The 14,636-nt window shown below is 29.8% G+C and overlaps 2 pseudogenes across 2 annotated transcripts; both read left to right on the forward strand.

The window, feature by feature from the left end:
- Nucleotides 1-6,420: 6,420 nt before the first annotated feature.
- On the forward strand, nucleotides 6,421-9,850 carry LOC149887736 (uncharacterized; annotated as a pseudogene). The gene is made up of 8 exons (XR_016452936.1): nucleotides 6,421-6,625; nucleotides 6,781-6,909; nucleotides 7,148-7,433; nucleotides 8,160-8,281; nucleotides 8,511-8,681; nucleotides 9,109-9,173; nucleotides 9,331-9,422; nucleotides 9,683-9,850. The product of XR_016452936.1 is annotated as an uncharacterized LOC149887736 (transcript).
- A 1,544-nt stretch (nucleotides 9,851-11,394) lies between these two features.
- LOC145189595 (uncharacterized) lies at nucleotides 11,395-12,988 on the forward strand (annotated as a pseudogene). Its single transcript, XR_016452937.1, has 5 exons — nucleotides 11,395-11,452; nucleotides 12,347-12,376; nucleotides 12,450-12,470; nucleotides 12,681-12,704; nucleotides 12,787-12,988. The product of XR_016452937.1 is annotated as an uncharacterized LOC145189595 (transcript).
- The last annotated feature ends 1,648 nt before the right edge of the window (nucleotides 12,989-14,636 follow it).

Consider the following 14,636-nt stretch of genomic DNA (forward strand, 5'->3'; position numbering starts at 1 on the left):
AATCCATACAAAGCTTTTATGATGGAAGATTTCATTCACCGCTCAGTCCCACTTCTAATAGCTGAACAAGCTACTCTTCATCAAATTGAGAAGATTATTAATCAAAGTGGTAAAACGCTGGCTGATTACAATCTGCCTGTTATTGATGAGTTTATAGGCTTAAATCTAGAAAATTTTAATGAAAATGTTCAACAATCTATTGACGAAGCCAATCGAATGAGACTGTTGCTTAATTTCAATCAATTAAATGTATGTAATGCTATTCTTGCTGCACTGAATGAGCAACCAAGTGTAGAAAATCAACATTCTAGATTGTTTTTCATGGATGGACCAGCTGGTAGTGGAAAAACCTTTACTTATAATTATTTGATTGCTGAAACCATAAGTAGGGGCTTTAAATCTGCCACAGCTGCATGGACTGGCATAGCAGCAACTCTTCTTTCGAATGGATCTACATTGCATGGCTTATTCAAACTTCCTGTTCCAATATTAGATAATAGCACATGTAATGTAACTCCTAACTCTATGCACGGGGATTTTTTGAGACAAGTTAGTTTGTTTTTGCTTGATGAAACATCCATGATACCTAAACATGCGTTAAATGCAATTGATAGGTTGTTAAAAGATATTTGCAACAACAACCATCCGTTCGGAGGAAAAATCATTCTTTTTGGTGGTGACTTTAGGCAAATTCTGCCTGTTGTGAAAAGAGGACAACCAGCTTAAATAGTGGAATCGTGTATAAAATGTTCTTTGCATTGGCAATGGGTGCAGAAGTTTGCATTAACTGAAAATATGAGAGTACAAGATGGGGAAGGTGAATTTTCCCAATGGCTATTAAAACTTGGGAATGGAACAATACCTGTCAAAGAAGAGGATCCTTTTAAAGGATGCATTGAAATACCAAATCAGTGCATTATTAGAGAAAATGAATCGATTGTTGAAAAGATTTTTGGAGATGCTGATCAAAATGATTATTCTAAACGTGTGATTTTAACACCAACCAATTTTGATTCATTATCAATCAATGAAGAAGTGCTTGAATGTCTGCCGGGTGAGGTCAAAATTTATTTAAGTGCTGATCAAATTGATACTGATGACCCTAATGAAAGAAATAACTTTCCTGTTGAGTTTTTGAACAGCTTAACTCCTTCAGGTATGCCACCTCATTGTTTAAAATTGAAAATTGGTTGTGTAATTATGCTACTTAGAAATTTAGATCTCAAAGCTGGGTTATGCAATGGTACTCGAATGAAGGTTTGTGCTCTTCAAAATAATTATATTGATGCAGAGGTTTTGACAGGTGTTTCTGGTGGTAAACGGGTTTTTGTTCCTCGAATTCAATTGGCTCCATCAGATTCTAATTTACCTTTTGTTCTAAAACGTCGTCAGTTTCCTGTCAGATTGGCTTATTCAATGACAATTAACAAAAGTCAAGGTCAAACATTTGATAGAGTTGGGGTATATCTCAAAAATCCGTGTTTCTCTCATGGTCAACTATATGTTGCATGTTCAAGAACTAGAGCATTTAATAGTTTGTTTTTCAAAATTGATAAACATCTCATTCAAGGTGTGGTAGGTGAAAAGTGTTACACAAATAATGTTATATTTTCCAATGTTCTTAATTTATACTCTTTAGATTTTCATTTCGAAAATTTACTGTTTGTAGGTTGTGAGCATATTTTGTATGTATAACTTTATTTATTATTTTAATATTTTTTTTCATAGTTTTTGATAAATATATCTGTCATTTAATATTGTTATAAAATGTGTTTATATGTGTTATATACCACCATATTTGTTTATAGTCGTATATATGTTTAAATTATGTTGTTTCCATGTTTTCAAAGTGGTGTGACTTGGCATTATGTTGAGCAAGATTAATAATCTTGCCAGCCAAGCGGTGTACTTATAGCAGAGGTGTGACTTGGCAGCATTTAGTGCCAGGCGGTGTTACTGCTTTAGAGCTAGGTGTTGTCTAGCCTTTTTTAATTATTCTGGAAACACATAATAATGTCTGTTAATGTTTAGCGTAATGTGTATGAGAGAGTATGCAACCGTGATCTTTAAATCTAGGGTGTTTTAATGTCCTAAATTTGAAGTAATTGAATAACTAATATTGAACGTAAAAACAAATATACTTTTATGTAGTTATATGTTGAGTAAAAAGATAAATATATAGTTAACTTTAAATTGGTTTTCTAATTTTCCCTTTCATATTTTAATTTGGTTTGTTATTTTCGCTGGATTTTAGGATCGAGGGTGTAAATATTCAATTGTTATGTGTTATTGTTGTGCTGTTTTGTGTTGATAGACTACTTGGTTTACCTTCACGTTGGTGTCTATTGTTAAAAATGAATAATAGGTAGTTTCATTATTAGAACTTACTGCTTTTGTTCATTTACTAAAAGCCAAGGCATCATTATGCCAAAAATGCAATTTATATCTTAATTTGATTTTTTTTTTTTTTTTTTTTTTTAGAATTGTTAATCCTTTTGTACTTCGAAACAGATTTTATAGTTACATTTTCATGTTTAAAATGAACTGTTATTTGAAAATAGGTTACTATAAATAGGTAAATTGATTTTCAGTTTTTATGTGGTGTTTTTTTTTTTGTGTGTAATTATGGTATCATAATTCCTTTTTTTTTTTTTTCTTTAAGATTTACGATTGACGCTGATTTCTTTTTATTGTAAACTTTTGTCAGTTAAAATGATATAAATATATGCAATTAGTTCAATTATTTTAAAATTTTCTCTATTTTATCTCTAATAATTTGTTGTACCTAATTTAGGGGACCCTTTTAAACGGGGGGTCGCAACTAAAAACCTTTAAAAACATGAATATGGTAGTTTTGCGCATTTGTCAAATATCGAGTTATTTAAATTTTATAAGTTGTTTAACTAATTAATTAGCTTAGTTTGCATTTGCAACACTTTTGAGGAAAGAAAAAATTCTTATATATGTTAAATTCTTATATATACTAAATTTTTATATATATTAAAAAGAAAAACTCTTTTACATGGAAATCATTGTTTTATATTTTATTATTTTGGTAAAAGGTCTTCATCAAAAACTTGATTTCTCTTAATAAAAATAACTATTCTCCTGGCCACCATTAAAGCAAAAACGGGGAAGGGAGGTCCTTTATTAGTGTCAAAATATTTAAGAGAATTAAATTTCGAGTAACAAAAGGAATTTTTAGTAAATGGTAGCAAATTACCGTTTACCAAAAACTATTGCAACAAAGAGGCCACAATAGAAAAATGGTCTGTTGAACAGACTTAACAAGACCCGGGTGCGGTCAGCTTGGTTAACAGACATCCCAGCGGGCACAAGCACGTTCATTGTACGTACAATGTACGTCCAATACTTGTCCGTCCGTCTTTGTACTGAAAATAAACCTTAACAAGAGATTTTTTTTTTTTTACCAAAATAGCAACTATACTATATATATTTATATAAGCTTAGCCGTACACATGATAAATTTTGTCATTATCGTCTACTGTAATCATGGTTTAAGAACCATTTTCCTTTCATTTTTATTTGAGTAGTGTGGCGTACAATCAGGGTTCAGTAATTTATAAATTTTAAAAATGGCATCGTGTGTGAAAAAATGGAAAGGTATTAATAAAAAAGTAAACACTCTTTTAGATTTATCAAGTGATGACGAAACAACTGTAAAAGAAAATGCTGATGTTGATTTTTCATTAAGTCCAATAAATTCCATAAATAGTGACGACGAATCGTCGAATAATGTAACAGACGATATTTTTTTATCTGACGATTACTTAACTGATGAATATTATCCGAACACCAGTAGTGAATCTGAAGGTGAAATTACAGACCTTTACTGTAGTGATGATTATTCTGATGATGATTATTCTGATGTGGGCGAAATCTCACTATTAAATAAAAAGTTGGCTCAATGTGCGACAAGAAATCGTTGGACTCGGTCATCCGTAAATGAACTTTTATCTATCCTTCGTGAAAATGATTCTTCTCTTCCTAAAGATGCACGAACTCTCTTGAAAACACCGAGAAAAATACCAAAAGAGCAAAAATGTGGTGGTGATTATGCATATTATGGATTATGTAATGGAATTAAAAGTGTCCTCAACGATAAGAATTGTGTTAGTAATGTTATAAAATTATCAATAAATATAGACGGAATCCCACTTTTTAAATCATCAAGTAGGCAGATTTGGCCGATACTTGCATGTTTTGATAACTCTGACATATTTATCATTGCTATTTTTTGTGGTGATCATAAACCGAACAATATTAATGATTACTTGTCAGATTTTGTCAGTGAATGGAATCAGTTAAGACAGAATGGCATTGTGTTTAATGGGCACCACCTAAGTGTAGAAATTAAATCTTTCATTTGTGATGCACCATCTAGGGCCTTTTTAAAATGCGTAATTCATCATGGAGGTTATAATTCATGTGAAAGGTGTATCATTCATGGAACGCATGAAGGACGAGTTGTTTTTAATGAAGAAGAAGACTTTCAATTACGAGAAAAAAATACTTTTGAACAGTTTGGCTATTGTGGTAATCATCAGCAAGATAGGTCTCCTTTAATTAGAATTGGAATTGATTGCATTAATTCTTTTGCACTAGACTACATGCATCTTGTGTGTTTAGGTCTAATGCGTCGCATGTTGAATTACCTGAAAAAAGAACCATGTGCAAAAATATCTGCTGCTCAAATTTCAGAGGTATCTCAAGTACTAATTTCTTTTAGTGGATGTATGCCAAGTGAGTTTGCTAGACAACCTCGAAGTTTAAAAGAATTAGATAGATGGAAAGCAACAGAGTTCAGACAATTTTTTATTATATACTGGCCCAATTGCATTGAGAGGTGTTGTCTCAAAGGAGTCATATGAACATTTTTTAACCCTAAGTATTGCTATGAACATATTGTTACAAGATGATGACGATAAGCGTGTTACATATTTAGATTATGCATGTGATTTGCTAAAGTATTTTGTGTATCAAGCCAAGTATATATATGGTAACACATTTACAGTTTATAATGTCCATAATCTTTTGCACTTAGTTGATGATTGTCGTAATAATTTTTGTTCTCTCAACAGAATATCATGTTTTCCTTTTGAAAACTTTCTTCAAAAAATCAAAAAGAGCATACTTAATTCTTCCAATCCAGTCGCTCAAGTATCAAAACGGTTATCTGAGTATAAACATTTTTTTGGAGGGTTACCCACAAAAACTTTAGAGACTAAAATCTCAGCTAACAGAAAAGATAGGTGTTTTTTGCTGCGTAACTCTTCTATTGCATTTGTAAAGGTTAAGAATAGTGATGGTACATTTCAGTGTAATGTTCTCAGCACTAAATATTTAGACAATGTTTTTGACACTCCAGCTCCATCAATGCAATTTAGTATATCAATATTTCGAACTATAAACTTTAATAAAGTTGTCCAGAGAACACTAAGTGTTGCTGATTTTCAAAGAAAGTGTGTTTGTTTAGAAGAAAAAAGAGGCTTATCAATATTTCCATTACTACATTATGATGAGAAATTGAAACCATGACTTGTTTTTGATATAATCATTTAATTTTGTTTTTCTTTTTATTCAAAATTCTTCTTTTTGAAAATTAAGGTTTGTTAACTTTTATAATAAACAGTTAGCAGTAGGTTTAATATATTTTTTATATGTTCAGTTTTTATTACTTAAAAATTACAAAGTATTGTTTTAGAAAAAAGTTGTAAATCATTGAAACTTAAAGTAATGCCAATTCAATATATATATATATATATATATATATATATATATATATATATATATATATATATATATATATAGTAGAGACTTCTTTAAATCAAAGAAGTTAATTGTTTAAGTTTTACTTATCTTATTTTTTTTGTCAAAAAATTGTCGAAATGGAAATAAGTTTTTTTTTACCAACTGAATATAAAAAGGACTCAAAAACGTATTCAGCAAGTTTACACAAAGCAGACGATTTTTTTTTTTTTTTTTTCTAGATAATTAAAATGAATTTTTTTATTTTTTGCTCAATTAGATAAGCACTTTTTATAACCCATATGGGATCAAAGATGTTATATATAAATACACACAGACAAAACCGCTATTATTACTAATTGCTGCTGTTAACTGCCACAGTTTAAACTACAGGAGTTAATATCATATAGTTATACTATAGTTATTATTATAGTAAGTACTATATTTAAATATTATAAATATTATTATAGTAAGTACTATATTTAAATATTATAAATATTGTTATAGTAAGTACTATATTTAAATATTATAAATATTATTATAGTAAGTACTATATTTAAATATTATTATAGTAAGTACTATATTTAAATATTATATATACTTTATTTTACTTATAGTAAATACAATAGTTTTTATTATAGTACAGTTAAAATGTCATGGTGCCGAGCAGTTTGGCTAGAGGGATCAGTAGAAGAAGAGCTGACAATCCCTTCAGTGTGGATTGAAGGATCCGTAAATGAAAATCAGTTTGTGAGGTGGCCTAATGGTATAAATGTTTTAAAAGCTTGTAAGCAACAGGCAATACCACAGAACGATTGGTTTTGCTTTCCCCTTCTTAAGGAGAAGTGTCGTCATAGTAAGTATTGCAAAACTTTTCACTAACTCGTTATTAGCAGTTAATTATTCCAAATCCAGTTTAGACTAAAGAACTCTTCATACAAGTCTCAAGTTTCTACTTTTTTTCAACCTTTACTTACTGTTACATATTCATTTAAAATTATATATGTTTAGATGATAAAGCAGTGTGTGAAGGGTTTGATTTTACCAGTGAGGAATCTGAAGCTTCTAACAAGATTGAATTTGGTCAATTGACCCATGAAAATAAAAAAGGAACTAAAAATCAAAAGATACATAAAATACGTATGTTTTTTTTGTTTGTTTTATTCTATTGGTATATGATTTACTATTCTTGAGATATGTTTTGTATTGAGATATGTTTTAAATATTTATTGTATGATAACTTATAACTTATAATACACTTTTAAGTTTAAACTGCCATTTATTTCAATTAACTACAGTACTTTTATAAATAAGTTTGATAAAGTCACATCTTTAAAACAGTTTATATATATATATACTGAACATAACTTTTATTTAGCTGTATGTCCTGAAAAGCCCATGTTTGTCAGAGCTAGGTCGCGATCTCCTTACAGTGTTTCTTCTTTACAAAATCCTTCAGTAGGATCTCTTGCTATTCCAGAACTTGAGTCATGTTTTAAACAGCCAATTTCAAAATTATATGGTTCAAAATCTTCAACACAGTCACAGTCAATAATACCTACTTCTTCTAAAAGTTGTTTTACCTTTTTGTCACCTGCTCTAAAATCAACCTGCCAATCCCAATTATCATCTTCAGTAAAATCTAAAATCCTAGTAAGACAGTTGTCCCAACCAACATCTTCAGATTTAGTAAACCAGTCATCAAGCCAAGCCAGCCAAGCCAGCCAAGCCAGCCAAGCCAGCCAAGCCAGCCAAGCCAGCCAAGCCAGCCAAGCCAGCCAAGCCAGCCAAGCCAGCCAAGCCAGCCAAGCCAGCCAAGCCAGCCAAGCCAGCCAAGCCAGCCAAGCCAGCCAAGCCAGCCAAGCCAGCCAAGCCAGCCAAGCCAGCCAAGCCAGCCAAGCCAGCCAAGCCAGCCAAGCCAGCCAAGCCAGCCAAGCCAGCCAAGCCAGCCAAGCCAGCCAAGCCAGCCAAGCCAGCCAAGCCAGCCAAGCCAGCCAAGCCAGCCAAGCCAGCCAAGCCAGCCAAGCCAGCCAAGCCAGCCAAGCCAGCCAAGCCAGCCAAGCCAGCCAAGCCAGCCAAGCCAGCCAAGCCAGCCAAGCCAGCCAAGCCAGCCAAGCCAGCCAAGCCAGCCAAGCCAGCCAAGCCAGCCAAGCCAGCCAAGCCAGCCAAGCCAGCCAAGCCAGCCAAGCCAGCCAAGCCAGCCAAGCCAGCCAAGCCAGCCAAGCCAGCCAAGCCAGCCAAGCCAGCCAAGCCAGCCAAGCCAGCCAAGCCAGCCAAGCCAGCCAAGCCAGCCAAGCCAGCCAAGCCAGCCAAGCCAGCCAAGCCAGCCAAGCCAGCCAAGCCAGCCAAGCCAGCCAAGCCAGCCAAGCCAGCCAAGCCAGCCAAGCCAGCCAAGCCAGCCAAGCCAGCCAAGCCAGCCAAGCCAGCCAAACCAGCCAAGTTATGATGCCACCAGTAAATGCAGCTCAAAATACTAAAACTTCAATGTCTAGATTTCCTCTTCCTGAAGCCAGTAAAATTATTTATTTTTAATATTTTTATTACACAAGTTACTCATTCACTTTTTCTACCATTAAGTTGTATTGTATTTAGTTTTACTATGAAGATTTATATTAAGAGAAATTAAAAATTTTTGGTGTATTATTTGCCTATTTACCCCAATATTTATCTTAATTATCTATCAATATTAGGTACGTTTTGTAAAAAATTTAAATTTATAAAATAATAATCGAAAATTTTAGAATTCCAATACAAAGTACTTCATTTACTCACAAATACTTGAAGAGCAATGCAAGATTGGAACACATTATGAACCTGAACATTCTTTATACCATGTGCAGCAGTTTGATAATTTGGAGGAGTTTGAGCGGTTTGATGAAGAACTTTCTGATGTAGCAAAATGTCAACTTTTAGTAAGTAAATGTATTAATGTATTTTTTAATAATAAATGTATTAATACCTTTTTTATCATTAATGGTTTACTCAGCAAGTTTATTATCACAGTCACAACCTTGTATTTACTAATAAAAATATACTTTCGAGAGGTGTAAAAACCACAAACTTCCACTCCACTTCTTGAAGCTACTTCAGGAAGCATTATGAATAGCGAGGAATCCTGAAACTTCAAGTCCAAGATAAAGTTACATAAGTGTTTTTTATTAGTTTATATATATATGTATATATATATACATATACATATATATATATATATATATATATATATATATATATATATATATATATATATATATATATATATAATTTCACCTCCCCAAGACAGAGGGGGTTCTACCGTCGGAGGAGGTTTACACACACACACTATAAAATCATTGATTTTAGAAAAGACGGTTAACAATGGTTGGCGGCAAGTCATGCCATGCAAATGTCAAAGCGATACTTTTAAAGTAAGTTTGTCAAAAAAAAAACTTTATTATCCATAGACAATATGCTGCTATTTACATTTTCTCTGCAAGTTTATGAAAGTACTTAGTAATTATCCTATAGTATTAAAATGTGAAAACAATTTTTTATACAGAAAACGATTTTTTATACATATTTTAGACTCATGACTAACAAGTTGATGGCCAGTTACAACATGGAGGGTAAAAACAAAAAAGCCTTTAAGAAAACAAACGTAATCAGAGTGATTGTGGGTATATTATTTTCTGTTAAAAGATATTTTTAAAAGATTTTTTTACGTTTTTATTTTAAAAAAGTGTTTAATTTTCTGCAAAATTATATTGCACGACTTGAATTAAATAAAATATATTTAACACAGACGGTTTCTAGTGAATCAAGGAAATCAGATATCAATCTTACATATAGAATATTAAAACTATTAGCCAAGTTATTTTGTTCTTGCTTTCAAAAAAAGTATATAGTTTATAGCTGATAAATTTTTGTGTCATTGTAGAAAGTATGCCGAAGTATACACTAAATGAGGTGCACCAGGCGATTGGTAATGTGTTGAAGTGCGCACCAGATAGAAAAGATGGCGGTGGACGCGGCTGTAAAGCAGAAGATCAAGATTTATTTTAATAATAAATCTCAATTATTCTTAATGAGTTGCTTTCGTTTTTAGTTTTATTGATGTTTTAGACAAAATGATGTCGATGATGATGTTTTGAAGTGGAAAGTTTTGTAATTGTCACCTAGAACAATACTGAATTTTCAAAATTGATTTAAAAATTTTCGCATACCTGACTATTTATATGGCATTTTAAGTCGAATTTACTCGAAATTAACTTTTTAAAGTTTAATTTGTAATAGCAATTTAAGTCTAATTTGAAAAATTCTCGACTATAATTTGAGCGTGAAGAGTACGTCTGAATTTGAATTTGAATGTACAGTGTACGTTCTAATTTGGACGTACATTGTACATTCAAATTTGTACGTCATTCAGTATTTCCAATCTGAGGCAAAATTGAACTGAAATTGTGCGTTCCGTCCGGACGTCTTTTGTACGTGCAATGAACGTACCCGTGCCCGCTGGGATGAAAGTATGTCAGGTTAAAAACTATTTTTACTGTTCTATCACATTTTTGGAAGCTAAATGTGATAGTGCAGTAAAAATACTATTTTAAGATTTTTTGGCTCATAAAAGGGATTTAAGACTTAATCGACTGTGGTTTCCTATTAAACCGCAATAAACAACGATTAGAAAGCAATATGGCCCAGACGGAATATGCGACATAAATATCAAATTTGTATTTTACTCATTCACAAAAAATGGAGTTAAGACAAATTGGCTCTCATGTCCAGATATGTTTACTGCACATATTAGTAAATAAACTAATTATTTGCGTAATGAGTTAGACGCATTGATGAGTTATTTTAGGCATTGATTAAATGAATATTCATTGTACACAATGAATTTGGAAAACATATATAAATTGTAAAAGCTGAGAAGAATTTTTATATTAAATTTGTTTCTTATATTTCTTTTTGTTTTTATATCGAACTGATAGAATGTCCCAAATCGTCGATGAAGGTTTGTATTTATTTTGATGTGTGTCATGTTACTGATTCGTATCATGTTAGGTAGTTAGTTCTTAAAGATATGTTTATTTTTAGTCGCTGAATTACTAAGAAGTAAGTTTTGTTCCCTTTTGTTATAATGAAATGTTACAAATTGCAGTTCGTTTATGTTTGTTGATTTAAATTAACTTTACAATAATAAATTGGTTTAGACGAAAATCTATGTAAATTAATTCAATCCAGAAAGATTAAATAATTATTTTAATATTGAAGTAATTAAAGACGTTTAAGAAAGAATCGAATTCAATATTTGTTTGCTTTTCTGTTTAGATGACAACATTATAATTGAAGAAAGTAAGTTTTAAAAAGGAAAAGAAAAAACTTTTTAATGTGTTTTTTCTTTTGAAGAAGGTTTAAAATTTCAGGTTTTTAAAATCTTATATTCTTAAATATTTTATAATTAAAAAATATCTATGTTAAATTTTTAAAATCTTATAATCTTAAATATTTTATAATTAAAAAATATCTATGTTAAATTACACCAGGTTGTAGAAAATAGTTATAGTTTAATGATAAGGTTGTAAACAGTTAGAGCCGATTGAATAGATCAAAGATCGATTTAATCTACTTAACCTACTACCATAGTGAAAATTCACTATAAATTGTTTGTTTTTCTGTTTAGTTGGCAACAATGTAGAGAGAGATAGTAAGTTTTAAAGGATTTATTTTTTTAAAAAGTAACTAAAATGTTTTTTAAAAAAACGTTGTTGACTTTAAAGTAACATAGTAGGTTTTTATAATTTTTACAATAAGCCCAAGAACTTAGGTTCTACTTAAAATTGTCAGTAATAAAGAGAAGAAATTTAAAATTCTCAATAAGAAAGCTTTTTATTATATTATATCAAGTAAGTTTAATTAAGATTTATTTTCTTTAGTTGATAAAGAAAGAGCTAATAATGGTATTAATTACATTAGTTAAATGAGTTTATTTTTAAAAAGTTAAGTAGATATTTTACCTTCTATACATTTAAGTGCTTTGATTATTTAGATACCGAAGTCAAGAAAGAATTAAGTCAGTGTTTTTTGCTATTAGATATTTGTTAACAGGAATTTGTTTATTTGTACTGTAACTGGAATTTTAAAACTTCAAGTACTTAAGCTTTATTTTTTCTTTTAGGAGAGTTGGAAAAAAAACTAAGTATAAATTATATGATTATGATTAGTATAGTTAAGTAAATGAAGTATTTATATCTGTACCTCAAAAGTCCAAGGTCAGTTTTCACACTGTAGAAATTGTCCAGGAGAGAAAAAATAGTAAAATAATTAGTCTTTATTGGCTTATACTTGATGGTTAAATTTGTTGTTTTTTCGTGTTTTATTTAATTTTTCTTGAGGCACATTAAATATACTTTTGAAAAAAATTAAAAATAAAAAATTAAAAAAAGTGAAAAACTATTTCTGAACAATCAACCTTTGTCTTCTGAGGTACAGATACTAAGATTTAAAGTTTATTTTAGTTTATACTTTTGGTTTAGTTTATAGTCAACTTTGGTTTAGTTTTTGTTTGTTTTAGCTTCAGTTGTCTTTTTTCTTACTTTAGACAACTTTATGGAGGAAATGAAAGGATTAGGTAAAAAAAATTATAATATATTAATGTAAATATTATTTTATCAATTATTTTGAGGTATATTTTTTATCTTTAGTGTCTGGTAGAAGTACAACTGGTAGGACTGTGTTTTAAATTTTAAGTATTTTTTTCTGGAGAAATATGTGTTATAAGTGAAAGAATTATTTAATTTATTAATATTATTAAGATAAATTCAAATATGACATCTTTAAACTTCGCATTTTACTCATTTTTATTAAGATTTAATTTTTTACCAGTTTAACTCTTTTTTATTTTTTTATTGTTTTTATCTTTTAAACATTTTTAGCATCCTCTTCATCCTGTGAAAATGGTGAGGATATGCTTTATATTTTGATTATATAAAATTGCAAATATTTTTAATTTTTATTATATCCTTCTATTTGTAATTTTAGTTCCGTTAACTTTTGAGCGATACAAAAGATATCGCTCCCAACACCCAGGGCCTCTCTCGGAGAGGTCCTTTAATAAGTGGCGTACCAATGGCGGTATAGATGAGCCATCCTTTAAATGGAGGGCCCATCCATACCGGGGGGTGTTGGGAGACACCGAAGAAAAAACAGCGACCAAAAGGTTGTAAATGTCTTCTACCAGTGAAGATATTTATAACCTTTTTGTTGCCGCTTTTTTCACTTTTTTTTTATTATTTTAATTTTTTATTAATTTTCTTTAATAAAATATTTTGTTTATATGGTTTGTTTTTGTCTTTTTTAATTAAAATTTTATTTTTACCAATTAAACTTATTAATTAAACTTAGATATAATTAACTTGAACCAATACTCAATCAGCATAACATGATATCATAAAATCACATTCTTTATAATGTAACATTCTTCATAATATAACAATATTTTGTTAAAAATAATTCATTGGTAGTTTAATTTATTGAACTCTCTGCTTTTAAAATTTCTATAAGCCAAGACAATATGTTTTGCTATATAAATGCAATTTATTTATATCTCAATTTAATTTTATCTTTTTTTATCGATTTATTGTTAGGCTATTTGAAGTATTAGTTATTTTGTTTTTTAGTTAGTATTTTAAATCTATTGTAATTTCTTTTAAATTAAACTAAATACTACTAAAAGCCAACATGAAATAACGTCATAAAACAACACCGACAAGCTGCATGACAGTAGCTTAAGTACAACAACAGGTTACCGAAACTCAGGTATATTGTCTTTCAGTTTGTTTGGTTTTTTTTTTCTTTCTCTCCCTCTCTCTTCATTTTATGTCTACTTATATTTTACAATTTTTTATTTAGGCTTATCGTATGACGCATTAATGCAATATAAAAGATGAAAGTTTACATATTTTTAAATTTTTTATACACATGTTTGATTGTAAATTAACTTTTTTTTGTTTAAAACGTATTTGTACTCAATGGCTTAGTTATTTTTTATAAATTTATTAAGTAATGTGTATTTAACGTTTTAAAGTTGATTTCCTTTGTTAAAGAAACATGTAACAATTAGCTACTAAATAATTAACAAATCAAGTATAAATTACGTTCGTTTTACGTTAATGTGATTAAATAAACTACATGATATAAAAATATAACAATATTTCTGATTTATTTTTTCGTCAATTTAAAGCATGTTGATGCGTTATTATTTTGTGTTAGTAACTAAAAACGCAATATGTTGAATTAAGTAATGTAGAGGAAAATGGTTTTGCCCTACTCTGATATGACTCATCTCATGTAAATTACGAAAATAATGTTAAATAATTGGTAAATTATTTTACCTCCGCAAATTTTTTATTTTCTTTTTACAGATGGTTTAATCTTTACAATTTAAAGGGCAAAACCTTAACTAATACCCTAAAAGGGTATTAGTTAAGGAGTTGCAACTTAAAAATTGTGGAAAACAGCCACTATAAATTAAGTAACAGACCGACCATAACCCGTATTACGGGTTGCTTTTTGCTAGTAGATATAAATAAGAAATAGTTATCATTACATATAAGATTATACTGTGATTTTTCACTAACATTTCTGATAAAATTTATTGTTTTTTTGGTTAACTCAGCATTTTCGTCGGTATTTTCATCATCCAAAATAGATGATATTATCTCATTATTTATATTTTTTAGTATTTCTTCTTTTTTTTCTAAAGGATTACCGAATTCAATTAATACTGTGCATATTGTTTTATGTAACGTCAAATAATATTTATTTATTTATCTATATCATTAATTTCAAAATTAATTTCGCAGGTTTTATCTTTTTTATCGGCTAAATTT

The sequence above is a fragment of the Hydra viridissima genome, unplaced genomic scaffold (assembly GCF_058129835.1).
Source record: "Hydra viridissima isolate aposymbiotic clone 2 unplaced genomic scaffold, HvirCarnegie_v1 scaffold_5, whole genome shotgun sequence".
In the NCBI taxonomy this organism is placed as follows: Eukaryota; Metazoa; Cnidaria; class Hydrozoa; order Anthoathecata; family Hydridae; genus Hydra; species Hydra viridissima.